The sequence below is a fragment of the Oncorhynchus clarkii genome, chromosome 25 (genome assembly GCF_045791955.1).
Source record: "Oncorhynchus clarkii lewisi isolate Uvic-CL-2024 chromosome 25, UVic_Ocla_1.0, whole genome shotgun sequence".
NCBI lineage: Eukaryota > Metazoa > Chordata > Actinopteri > Salmoniformes > Salmonidae > Oncorhynchus > Oncorhynchus clarkii.
Window position 1 is genome coordinate 33,767,037 of NC_092171.1, and position 12,117 is coordinate 33,779,153.

Consider the following 12,117-nt stretch of genomic DNA (forward strand, 5'->3'; position numbering starts at 1 on the left):
CCTGAATTATTTTGCGCCGTCTCAGTGCTTCTCCTTCCAATAGGGTGCTTTCCCTTTAATTCCCAATTAAATAGCCAGCATCAGCTGCGCAAAAGTGGGGTTGTGATGGAGACGTGACTGAGGATGTGTTCCCGAAGCTTCTCTATTCCGGTTGTTTTGTTGCTGTTAAACGTGTGTTTTGTAGCCTGAGAGAGTTTACCCAGGATCGGATCCACTCTTTGCGTCCGTGGACTACACCTCTCCCTTCTTCGTGGCCTTTCTCCGCTGGAGATCTATTGGCGGATTGGATTGTCTGACTGACCGACTGACTACCACCTTTTTTGTATACGGTATTTCATTTGTTTTGATATGATGTATACGGTGATGATTTATGTAGTTAGATGTAGTTGAGGAATTAGTAAGAGCAGATACGCTTTAAAGTTCTGTGGTAAAATTGTTATATTGATTGTATGATTTAATACTGGGTTTACGCTACACGGAATGAACGGACAAACATTGCGTGACAAAAGTCACTTGAGTTCACTGAACTCCTTTACCGGGCTGGACTCTTTTTAGGCCCGAGGTACAGGACATTTCTGGAGGAACCAGAACTCATTGTGTTATATTATTATGTGTGTGTAATCCATTGATGTTGCTAATACAACCCACGCAAAAGAATAGTTGTTTTTGAAGTTCTTTTCAATGTTTTAAGGGTTTATGAAAAGTTGATTTCCCTTCTGACGTTTACATAAGTCCTTTGTATGGTGTAGACTTGACGGACCAGATGGGACTCATTCCCTCCCAAACTAAAAGGAGAAACCAATGTTTTCTCTGGTAGGCACAACCTACCTGGCACCCCTATAAAAAATAACCTCAAGTCAAAACCGTTACATAAAAAATGGCACCCCAGATGGGACAGCTCAACATTGAGAACTAACCAAAGCAAATATTTTGTGTGGAATTAAAACAATGGATTCACCCCAAGATAATGTGCTCATCCATTTCATACCTGTCAATGGGAATACACAGGGCCATTCTGACCATCAAGCTGACAACACAAATCATAATGGGAATGGAGATAATGGAGTTGATTTGGGCCAGAGCCCTGGGAATCTGAATGCTCGGTCTGGACCACAGGCCACAGGAGGTCTAACCAGTTACTCACTTATTGACATGGATCTGTGTGAAAGTACTGAGCCAGCCCTCCATCTGACACCCAACCTTCCTCCATTGTCTGGTTTATCTCCAGAGGTTGTAGTTTTACAACTTCAAGGTGACATCCTTGATATTCGTCGGACTCAACAACATCTCCAAACTCTTATCCACGATAAATTCAAATGTCTGAGGGAAGAGCAACAACAGAGTGCCATGGAATTCAGAAACTCACTGAGCACTCTAACCCACACGCTGACAGAGCTCAGTGAGAGTGGAAGACGGGAAATTACTGGTGCCATGGACAGGCAGTTTGACTACCAACGAAACCAACTCACTGCCACTCTCCAATGGCGCCTGCAACATCATCACACTGAGGTCCTCAAGGACGTTAATTCTGTTTTTTCTCCCATGGTTAACACTGTAGACCACTTGCAAACAGAGCTCTCTAATTGTGTTAAAATGTTGGATGACGTGTCTGTGGACATGGCCTCCATTAGGCACAACTCCTTACACAGAGTTTCTCTAGTGTCCACTTCTGTTCAGACCACTGAGGGCCAAGCTGGCACCTCTGAAGAGCCAAGACAAGGCCATGCTACAGCCACCCCTTGCAGGATGCAATCCACCATGCATCCTGGTGTTCATTTTCATTGTCCGATAACGCCCTCCCCCTCTACTTCCTCAATCCCTCCTAGCTCGTTTGTTCATGGTGATTTGAGTAGACGTCATGTGGGGGCGATGCCCATTAAATTGCAATTTCCCACCTTTGGGAAAAAAGATGACAGTCCTGATCCGCTAATGTACCTAGAAAGATGTCGTGACTTTCTTGCCCTCAATCCCCTGGCTGACGAAGAACTCCTTGCCACATTGAGGAATGTGTTGCATGGGACAGCTCGAGACTGGTGGGATGTGGCACGTCTCACCACTACCTCCTGGGCTGACTTTGAGGCCAAGTTTTCCTCTGCATTTCTGTCTGAGGACTACACAGATGAGTTGGCAGACAGAGTCAGGAATCGAGTGCAAAGAGAGAAAGAGAGTATCCGTGACTTTGCATACGGTTACCACTCCCTGTGCAGAAGGTGGAAACCTGGCATTGAGGAGGAAGAGGTCATTAAATTGATTTTGAAGAACATCAACCCACTACTAGCCAGTCAACTCCGAGAACGAGTCACCACTGTCGATGGACTGGTTCGCTTGGGACAGCAGTTTGAGAAGGACAGAGAATGCCAACAGCAATATGACCAAAGAAAGAAACAGACACCCAAACAGTTACCCAAGACAGACCATCAACAACAGCCAGAGTCTCAAGCCATGACCCCTCTCATGTTCTGTTGGAGATGTAGCCAAAAGGGACATTCTTCAGCTACATGTCCAAGACCGTATCAAGAAAACCCTTCCAGAAACCACAAATCACAACAGGCCAACACACCTAACTCTCTTCGCAGGAATGACCATCCTTCTCTGGGTGCTTTAACCAGAGCTGAAATCCCAAGAGTCACTGCCTACGCCCCCCCATCGACATCCCCTTCCTTTCAGTTCATACCGCACCAACTGGTGTTACCCCTGTCCATAGGCCCATGGACAGGAAGAGCCATCCTGGACACCGGGTCATCCTACACACTGCTCAATGAGAAACTGTGGAAGGAGGTTAAAGGTCCGCAATACAACTTGAAGCCGTGGACAGAAGGTCCACTCTATCTGGCTGATGGTGAGGCTAAACGACCACTTGGATGGAGTGAGGTAGAGTTCCGCCTGTGTAACCGCTCCTATATGATTCCTTCGGTTATCCTACAAACCAAGAACCTTGCTTTTCCTGTCGTGTTGGGAATTGATTTCATGTACTTCAGTGGTGTCCAGATTGATATCGCACACAATTGCTACTGGTTTCCATACAATCCGAGCAAGAAGCATTTCTTCCAATCAGAAGCTACGAAGTTACATGATTGGGGTTCAAATGTGGCAGTCTTCTCTGCCGTTGCTCCGTTACCACTAACCCTTGATAATCCTTCTGACGATCTCCTTTTACAGGCTGTGAGAAGAGCTCAGCTGGAACATCCAGAGGAGTTAAGGCTGTTGGAACAGCTGCAGAATAATGCTGATGTATGTACTTCAAGGCTAGGACGCACCGGGCTCCTGAAGCACAAAATATTCCTTACACAGGAAATGCCGATCAAGCAAAAGCCATATCGTTTGTCCCCAGCGAAGCTAATCATCCAAAAGGGACTCATTAATGATATGTTAACACAAGATATAATAGAACGTTCCTCCTCTCCTTGGGCTGCTCCTGTTGTCCTCATCCCAAAAAAAGACTGGTGGTCTTAGATTTTGTGTGGACTATAGGAAGACCAACAATGTTTCCCAGACTGATGCCTATCCTCTTCCTACCATCCACGAGATCCTGGAGTCATTGTCTGGCGCTGTTGTGTTCACTACCCTTGACCTCAATAGTGGTTATTGGCAAGTTGAGATGGACCAGGAAAGCAAGGACAAGACTGCTTTTGTCTGTGCTGAGGGCTTGTTTTCCTTTAAGGTGATGCCTTTTGGATTAAAGAATGCACCTGCCACTTTCCAAAGACTGATGGAGATTGCGTTAGGTGAGCTCAAAGGGAAGATCTGTTTCGTCTACCTGGACGATATAATTATCTACTCCCAGAACAGAGAACAACACTTTCAAGATCTTCAAGCAGTGTTGGACAAGCTAAGAGAAGCTGGTCTGACCGTGAATATGAAGAAGAGCAACTTCTGCCAAACTTCCCTGAAGTTCCTTGGCCATATTGTGTCTTTCGACGGCATTCATGTGGATCCTGAAAAGACCAAAGCGGTACAAGATTTTCCTGTGCCAACCACACTCAAGGCCCTTCAACGGTTCCTTGGGATGGCTGGATGGTACCATCGGTTTGTGTCGAACTTCTCCCAGGTGGCAGAACCCCTCAACGCGTTGAAGCGAAAAGGAGTGAAATTCCTATGGACGGCAGAGTGCCAGACATCCTTTGAAACCCTGAAACGACACCTCGTCACACCTCCCATTTTAGGTCATCCCAACTTTGATTCCCCTTTTGTTGTTTACACTGATGCAAGTGATGTTGGACTTGGTGCTGTCCTAGTCCAACAGACTGGACTTGGCACTGAAGAAGTGCTAGCGTTCGCCAGTCGGACATTGAATGGAGCAGAACGGAACTACTCCACAACCGAGCAAGAGTGCCTTGCAGTTGTCTGGGCTTTGGAAAAGTGGAGGTACTACCTGGAGGGAAGACACTTCACTGTGGTCACTGACCATTCCTCCCTTGTGTGGGTGTTCAAGACCAACAAACCAAGCACCAGACTCATAAGATGGGCTCTACGGTTGCAAGAGTTCACCTTTGCAGTAGAATACAGGAAAGGAAAATACAACACTGTTCCAGATGCCTTATCCAGGGCTCCTGCTTGTGATAACGGTGGCCCTCATTTTACATGTGCTACTGTCCTGTCAAGCAGTCGAGACTCGCCCAAAACAGACTTTCCCATCTCTGATGAGACCATATGGAAAGCCCAACAGGATGATCCAGAAGTACAGGCTTTGTACCAGACTATCCTGGAAGATGGAGAAAAGATGGTCAATCCTACCACAAAGCTGACCATCATGGAAGACAAAGTCTACCGTGTTGTACAACTACTTCACAGAACCCTCTACCAATTGTACATACCTGAAACTCTACGCCTACAACTGCTTCAACATTTCCATGAAGACCCATTAGCTGGTCATTTGGGCAGGTTCAAAACCTACAAGCGGTTGCAAGCGTTACTGTACTGGCCACATCTGAGCATGGATGTGAAGTCACACATCCGAAACTGTCAGGTTTGTCAAATGTACAAACCAGAAGGTAGAAAGCCTGCTGGCAAGTTGCAGCAAACGGTGGTTACCCGACCTTGGGAAATGCTAGGAGTGGATTTGATGGGTCCATTTCCTAGAAGCTCCAATCAGAATGTGTACATGCTTGTGTTTGTTGATTATTATTCAAAGTGGGTGGAACTCTTTTCCCTGCGTCAGGCCACAGCAAGGACCGTCTCTAACATCCTTACGAAAGAGATCCTGACTCGCTGGGGAGTGCCTGATTACATCCTGTCTGATCGAGGTTCCCAATTTGTCTCTGATCTCTTTGAGGAGACCTGCCAAAGATGGAACCTGAGACAGAAGTTGACCACGGCCTATCACCCACAGACCAATCTCACTGAGAGAGTAAATCGAACCTTGAAGACAATGATTGCTTCCTATGTAGGGACCCAGCACAAACACTGGGACAAGCACCTTCACGAGTTTCGATTTGCCCTGAATTCTGCTGTGCAAGAGTCCACTGGAGTCACACCTGCAGAGCTGAACCTAAGTCGTCCCCTCCGAGGACCCTTGGATATGGTGCTACAGCCCCAGCAGCTTACTCCAGACGCTGCTTGCTATGACCAGGTAGTCCATCTCCATGACTTGAGAGCTCTTGTCTCAAAGAACATGATCCAGGCTCGACTCAAGCAGAAGAGAAATTATGATAAGAACAGACGAGACATGCAGTTTCAGCTTCGTGATCGGGTGTGGCTTCGCTCTCATCCTTACTCGAAAGCTGAACAATTCTTCTCTGCCAAGCTCGCTCCTAAATGGCAAGGACCATATAGGATTGTGGAGCAGATGGGCCCTTTGAACTACCGAGTGGTGAAAGAGGACACAGGTGAAGATATGCGCGTTGTCCATGTCTCACGCCTTAAGGCCTGTTACCCCTCGGCTGAGGAATTGGAGGCGATTGAGCGCCGCAAGATCTTGGATATCTTTGAAGAGGAAAGTGAGGAGACTTTTCTCAGATTCCCAGACCCAGAAGTCTCACACCTTAAGGCCTGTGACCCCTCAGCTGAGGAGCGTGAGCTCCAAAAAGTCATGAAAATTTTTGTAGAGGAAAGTGATGAGGAGACCTTTCTCGGTTTCCCCGAACAAGATGTGCCTTCCAGGGCAATGGTCGGCTTTTTCCAGGGGAGGGGGTGTGTGACGGCCCTGAATTATTCTGAACCGTCTCAGTGCTTCTCCTTCCAATAGGGTGCTTTCCCTTTAATTCTCAATTAAATAGCCAGCATCAGCTGCGCAAAAGGGGGTTGTGATGGAGACGTGACTGAGGATGTGTTCCCGAAGCTTCTCTATTCCGGTTGTTTTGTTGCTGTTAAACGTGTGTTTTGTAGCCTGAGAGAGTTTACCCAGGATCGGATCCACTCTTTGCGTCTGTGGACTACACCTCTCCCTTCTTCGTGGCCTTTCTCCGCTGGAGATCTATTGGCGGATTGGATTGTCTGACTGACCGACTGACTACCACCTTTTTGTATACGGTATTTCATTTGTTTTGATATGATGTATACGGTGATGATTTATGTAGTTAGATGTAGTTGAGGAATTAGTAAGAGCTGATACGCTTTAAAGTTCTGTGGTAAAATTGTTATATTGATTGTATGATTTAATACTGGGTTTACGCTACACGGAATGAACGGACAAACATTGCGTGACAAAAGTCACTTGAGTTCACTGAACTCCTTTACCGGGCTGGACTCTTTTTAGGCCCGAGGTACAGGACATTTCTGGAGGAACCAGAACTCATTGTGTTATATTATTATGAGTGTGTAATCCATTGATGTTGCTAATACAACCCACGCAAAAGAATACAGTTGTTTTTGAAGTTCTTTTCAATGTTTTAAGGGTTTATGAAAAGTTGATTTCCCTTCTGACGTTTACATAAGTCCTTTGTATTGGTGTAGACTTGACGGACCAGATGGGACTCATTCCCTCCCAAACTAAAAGGAGAAACCAATGTTTTCTCTGGTAGGCACAACCTACCTGGCACCCCTATAAATAATAACCTCAAGTCAAAACCGTTACATAAAAAATGGCACCCCAGATAGGACAGCTCAACATTGAGAACTAACCAAAGCAAATATTTTGTGTGGAATTAAAACAATGGATTCACCCCAAGATAATGTGCTCATCCATTTCATACCTGTCAATGGGAATACACAGGGCCATTCTGACCATCAAGCTGACAACACAAATCATAATGGGAATGGAGATAATGGAGTTGATTTGGGCCAGAGCCCTGGGAATCTGAATGCTCGGTCTGGACCACAGGCCACAGGAGGTCTAACCAGTTACTCACTTATTGACATGGATCTGTGTGAAAGTACTGAGCCAGCCCTCCATCTGACACCCAACCTTCCTCCATTGTCTGGTTTATCTCCAGAGGTTGTAGTTTTACAACTTCAAGGTGACATCCTTGATATTCGTCGGACTCAACAACATCTCCAAACTCTTATCCACCATAAATTAAAATGTCTGAGGGAAGAGCAACAACAGAGTGCCATGGAATTCAGAAACTCACTGAGCACTCTAACCCACACGCTGACAGAGCTCAGTGAGAGTGGAAGACGGGAAATTACTGGTGCCATGGACAGGCAGTTTGACTACCAACGAAACCAACTCACTGCCACTCTCCAATGGCGCCTGCAACATCATCACACTGAGGTCCTCAAGGACGTTAATTCTGTTTTTTCTCCCATGGTTAACACTGTAGACCACTTGCAAACAGAGCTCTCTAATTGTGTTAAAATGTTGGATGACGTGTCTGTGGACATGGCCTCCATTAGGCACAACTCCTTACACAGAGTTTCTCTAGTGTCCACTTCTGTTCAGACCACTGAGGGCCAAGCTGGCACCTCTGAAGAGCCAAGACAAGGCCATGCTACAGCCACCCCTTGCAGGATGCAATCCACCATGCATCCTGGTGTTCATTTTCATTGTCCGATAACGCCCTCCCCCTCTACTTCCTCAATCCCTCCTAGCTCGTTTGTTCATGGTGAATTGAGTAGACGTCATGTGGGGGCGATGCCCATTAAATTGCAATTTCCCACCTTTGGGAAAAAAGATGACAGTCCGGATCCGCTAATGTACCTAGAAAGATGTCGTGACTTTCTTGCCCTCAATCCCCTGGCTGACGAAGAACTCCTTGCCACATTGAGGAATGTGTTGCATGGGACAGCTCGAGACTGGTGGGATGTGGCACGTCTCACCACTACCTCCTGGGCTGACTTTGAGGCCAAGTTTTCCTCTGCATTTCTGTCTGAGGACTACACAGATGAGCTGGCAGACAGAGTCAGGAATCGAGTGCAAAGCGAGAAAGAGGGTATCCGTGACTTTGCATACGGTTACCACTCCCTGTGCAGAAGGTGGAAACCTGGCATTGAGGAGGAAGAGGTCATTAAATTGATTTTGAAGAACATCAACCCACTACTAGCCAGTCAACTCCGAGAACGAGTCACCACTGTCGATGGACTGGTTCGCTTGGGACAGCAGTTTGAGAAGGACAGAGAATGCCAACAGCAATATGACCAGAGAAAGAAACAGACACCCAAACAGTTACCCAAGACAGACCATCAACAACAGCCAGAGTCTCAAGCCATGACCCCTCTCATGTTCTGTTGGAGATGTAGCCAAAAGGGACATTCTTCAGCTACATGTCCAAGACCGTATCAAGAAAACCCTTCCAGAAACCACAAATCACAACAGGCCAACACACCTAACTCTCTTCGCAGGAATGACCATCCTTCTCTGGGTGCTTTAACCAGAGCTGAAACCCCAAGAGTCACTGCCTACGCCCCCCCATCGACATCCCCTTCCTTTCAGTTCATACCGCACCAACTGGTGTTACCCCTGTCCATAGGCCCATGGACAGGAAGAGCCATCCTGGACACCGGGTCATCCTACACACTGCTCAATGAGAAACTGTGGAAGGAGGTTAAAGTCCGCAATACAACTTGAAGCCGTGGACAGAAGGTCCACTCTATCTGGCTGATGGTGAGGCTAAACGACCACTTGGATGGAGTGAGGTAGAGTTCCGCCTGTGTAACCGCTCCTATATGATTCCTTCGGTTATCCTACAAACCAAGAACCTTGCTTTTCCTGTCGTGTTGGGAATTGATTTCATGTACTTCAGTGGTGTCCAGATTGATATCGCACACAATTGCTACTGGTTTCCATACAATCCGAGCAAGAAGCATTTCTTCCAATCAGAAGCTACGAAGTTACATGATTGGGGTTCAAATGTGGCAGTCTTCTCTGCCGTTGCTCCGTTACCACTAACCCTTGATAATCCTTCTGACGATCTCCTTTTACAGGCTGTGAGAAGAGCTCAGCTGGAACATCCAGAGGAGTTAAGGCTGTTGGGACAGCTGCAGAATAATGCTGATGTATGTACTTCAAGGCTAGGACGCACCGGGCTCCTGAAGCACAAAATATTCCTTACACAGGAAATGCCGATCAAGCAAAAGCCATATCGTTTGTCCCCAGCGAAGCTAATCATCCAAAAGGGACTCATTAATGATATGTTAACACAAGATATAATAGAACGTTCCTCCTCTCCTTGGGCTGCTCCTGTTGTCCTCATCCCAAAAAAGACTGGTGGTCTTAGATTTTGTGTGGACTATAGGAAGACCAACAATGTTTCCCAGACTGATGCCTATCCTTTTCCTACCATCCACGAGATCCTGGAGTCATTGTCTGGCGCTGTTGTGTTCACTACCCTTGACCTCAATAGTGGTTATTGGCAAGTTGAGATGGACCAGGAAAGCAAGGACAAGACTGCTTTTGTCTGTGCTGAGGGCTTGTTTTCCTTTAAGGTGATGCCTTTTGGATTAAAGAATGCACCTGCCACTTTCCAAAGACTGATGGAGATTGCGTTAGGTGAGCTCAAAGGGAAGATCTGTTTCGTCTACCTGGACGATATAATTATCTACTCCCAGAACAGAGAACAACACTTTCAAGATCTTCAAGCAGTGTTGGACAAGCTAAGAGAAGCTGGTCTGACCGTGAATATGAAGAAGAGCAACTTCTGCCAAACTTCCCTGAAGTTCCTTGGCCATATTGTGTCTTTCGACGGCATTCATGTGGATCCTGAAAAGACCAAAGCGGTACAAGATTTTCCTGTGCCAACCACACTCAAGGCCCTTCAACGGTTCCTTGGGATGGCTGGATGGTACCATCGGTTTGTGTCGAACTTCTCCCAGGTGGCAGAACCCCTCAACGCGTTGAAGCGAAAAGGAGTGAAATTCCTATGGACGGCAGAGTGCCAGACATCCTTTGAAACCCTGAAACGACACCTCGTCACACCTCCCATTTTAGGTCATCCCAACTTTGATTCCCCTTTTGTTGTTTACACTGATGCAAGTGATGTTGGACTTGGTGCTGTCCTAGTCCAACAGACTGGACTTGGCACTGAAGAAGTGCTAGCGTTCGCCAGTCGGACATTGAATGGAGCAGAACGGAACTACTCCACAACCGAGCAAGAGTGCCTTGCAGTTGTCTGGGCTTTGGAAAAGTGGAGGTACTACCTGGAGGGAAGACACTTCACTGTGGTCACTGACCATTCCTCCCTTGTGTGGGTGTTCAAGACCAACAAACCAAGCACCAGACTCATAAGATGGGCTCTACGGTTGCAAGAGTTCACCTTTGCAGTAGAATACAGGAAAGGAAAATACAACACTGTTCCAGATGCCTTATCCAGGGCTCCTGCTTGTGATAACGGTGGCCCTCATTTTACATGTGCTACTGTCCTGTCAAGCAGTCGAGACTCGCCCAAAACAGACTTTCCCATCTCTGATGAGACCATATGGAAAGCCCAACAGGATGATCCAGAAGTACAGGCTTTGTACCAGACTATCCTGGAAGATGGAGAAAAGATGGTCAATCCTACCACAAAGCTGACCATCATGGAAGACAAAGTCTACCGTGTTGTACAACTACTTCACAGAACCCTCTACCAATTGTACATACCTGAAACTCTACGCCTACAACTGCTTCAACATTTCCATGAAGACCCATTAGCTGGTCATTTGGGCAGGTTCAAAACCTACAAGCGGTTGCAAGCGTTACTGTACTGGCCACATCTGAGCATGGATGTGAAGTCACACATCCGAAACTGTCAGGTTTGTCAAATGTACAAACCAGAAGGTAGAAAGCCTGCTGGCAAGTTGCAGCAAACGGTGGTTACCCGACCTTGGGAAATGCTAGGAGTGGATTTGATGGGTCCATTTCCTAGAAGCTCCAATCAGAATGTGTACATGCTTGTGTTTGTTGATTATTATTCAAAGTGGGTGGAACTCTTTTCCCTGCGTCAGGCCACAGCAAGGACCGTCTCTAACATCCTTACGAAAGAGATCCTGACTCGCTGGGGAGTGCCTGATTACATCCTGTCTGATCGAGGTTCCCAATTTGTCTCTGATCTCTTTGAGGAGACCTGCCAAAGATGGAACCTGAGACAGAAGTTGACCACGGCCTATCACCCACAGACCAATCTCACTGAGAGAGTAAATCGAACCTTGAAGACAATGATTGCTTCCTATGTAGGGACCCAGCACAAACACTGGGACAAGCACCTTCACGAGTTTCGATTTGCCCTGAATTCTGCTGTGCAAGAGTCCACTGGAGTCACACCTGCAGAGCTGAACCTAAGTCGTCCCCTCCGAGGACCCTTGGATATGGTGCTACAGCCCCAGCAGCTTACTCCAGACGCTGCTTGCTATGACCAGGTAGTCCATCTCCATGACTTGAGAGCTCTTGTCTCAAAGAACATGACCCAGGCTCGACTCAAGCAGAAGAGAAATTATGATAAGAACAGACGAGACATGCAGTTTCAGCTTCGTGATCGGGTGTGGCTTCGCTCTCATCCTTACTCGAAAGCTGAACAATTCTTCTCTGCCAAGCTCGCTCCTAAATGGCAAGGACCATATAGGATTGTGGAGCAGATGGGCCCTTTGAACTACCGAGTGGTGAAAGAGGACACAGGTGAAGATATGCGCGTTGTCCATGTCTCACGCCTTAAGGCCTGTTACCCCTCGGCTGAGGAATTGGAGGCGATTGAGCGCCGCAAGATCTTGGATATCTTTGAAGAGGAAAGTGAGGAGACTTTTCTCAGATTCCCAGACCCAGAAGTCTCA

At 47.0% G+C, this 12,117-nt stretch overlaps 1 protein-coding gene across 2 annotated transcripts in view; it reads right to left on the bottom strand.

The window, feature by feature from the left end:
• Positions 1 to 12,117, bottom strand: part of LOC139384026 (alpha-(1,6)-fucosyltransferase-like) — a 181,353-nt gene that overhangs the window by 28,963 nt on the left and 140,273 nt on the right. The window lies entirely within an intron of this gene.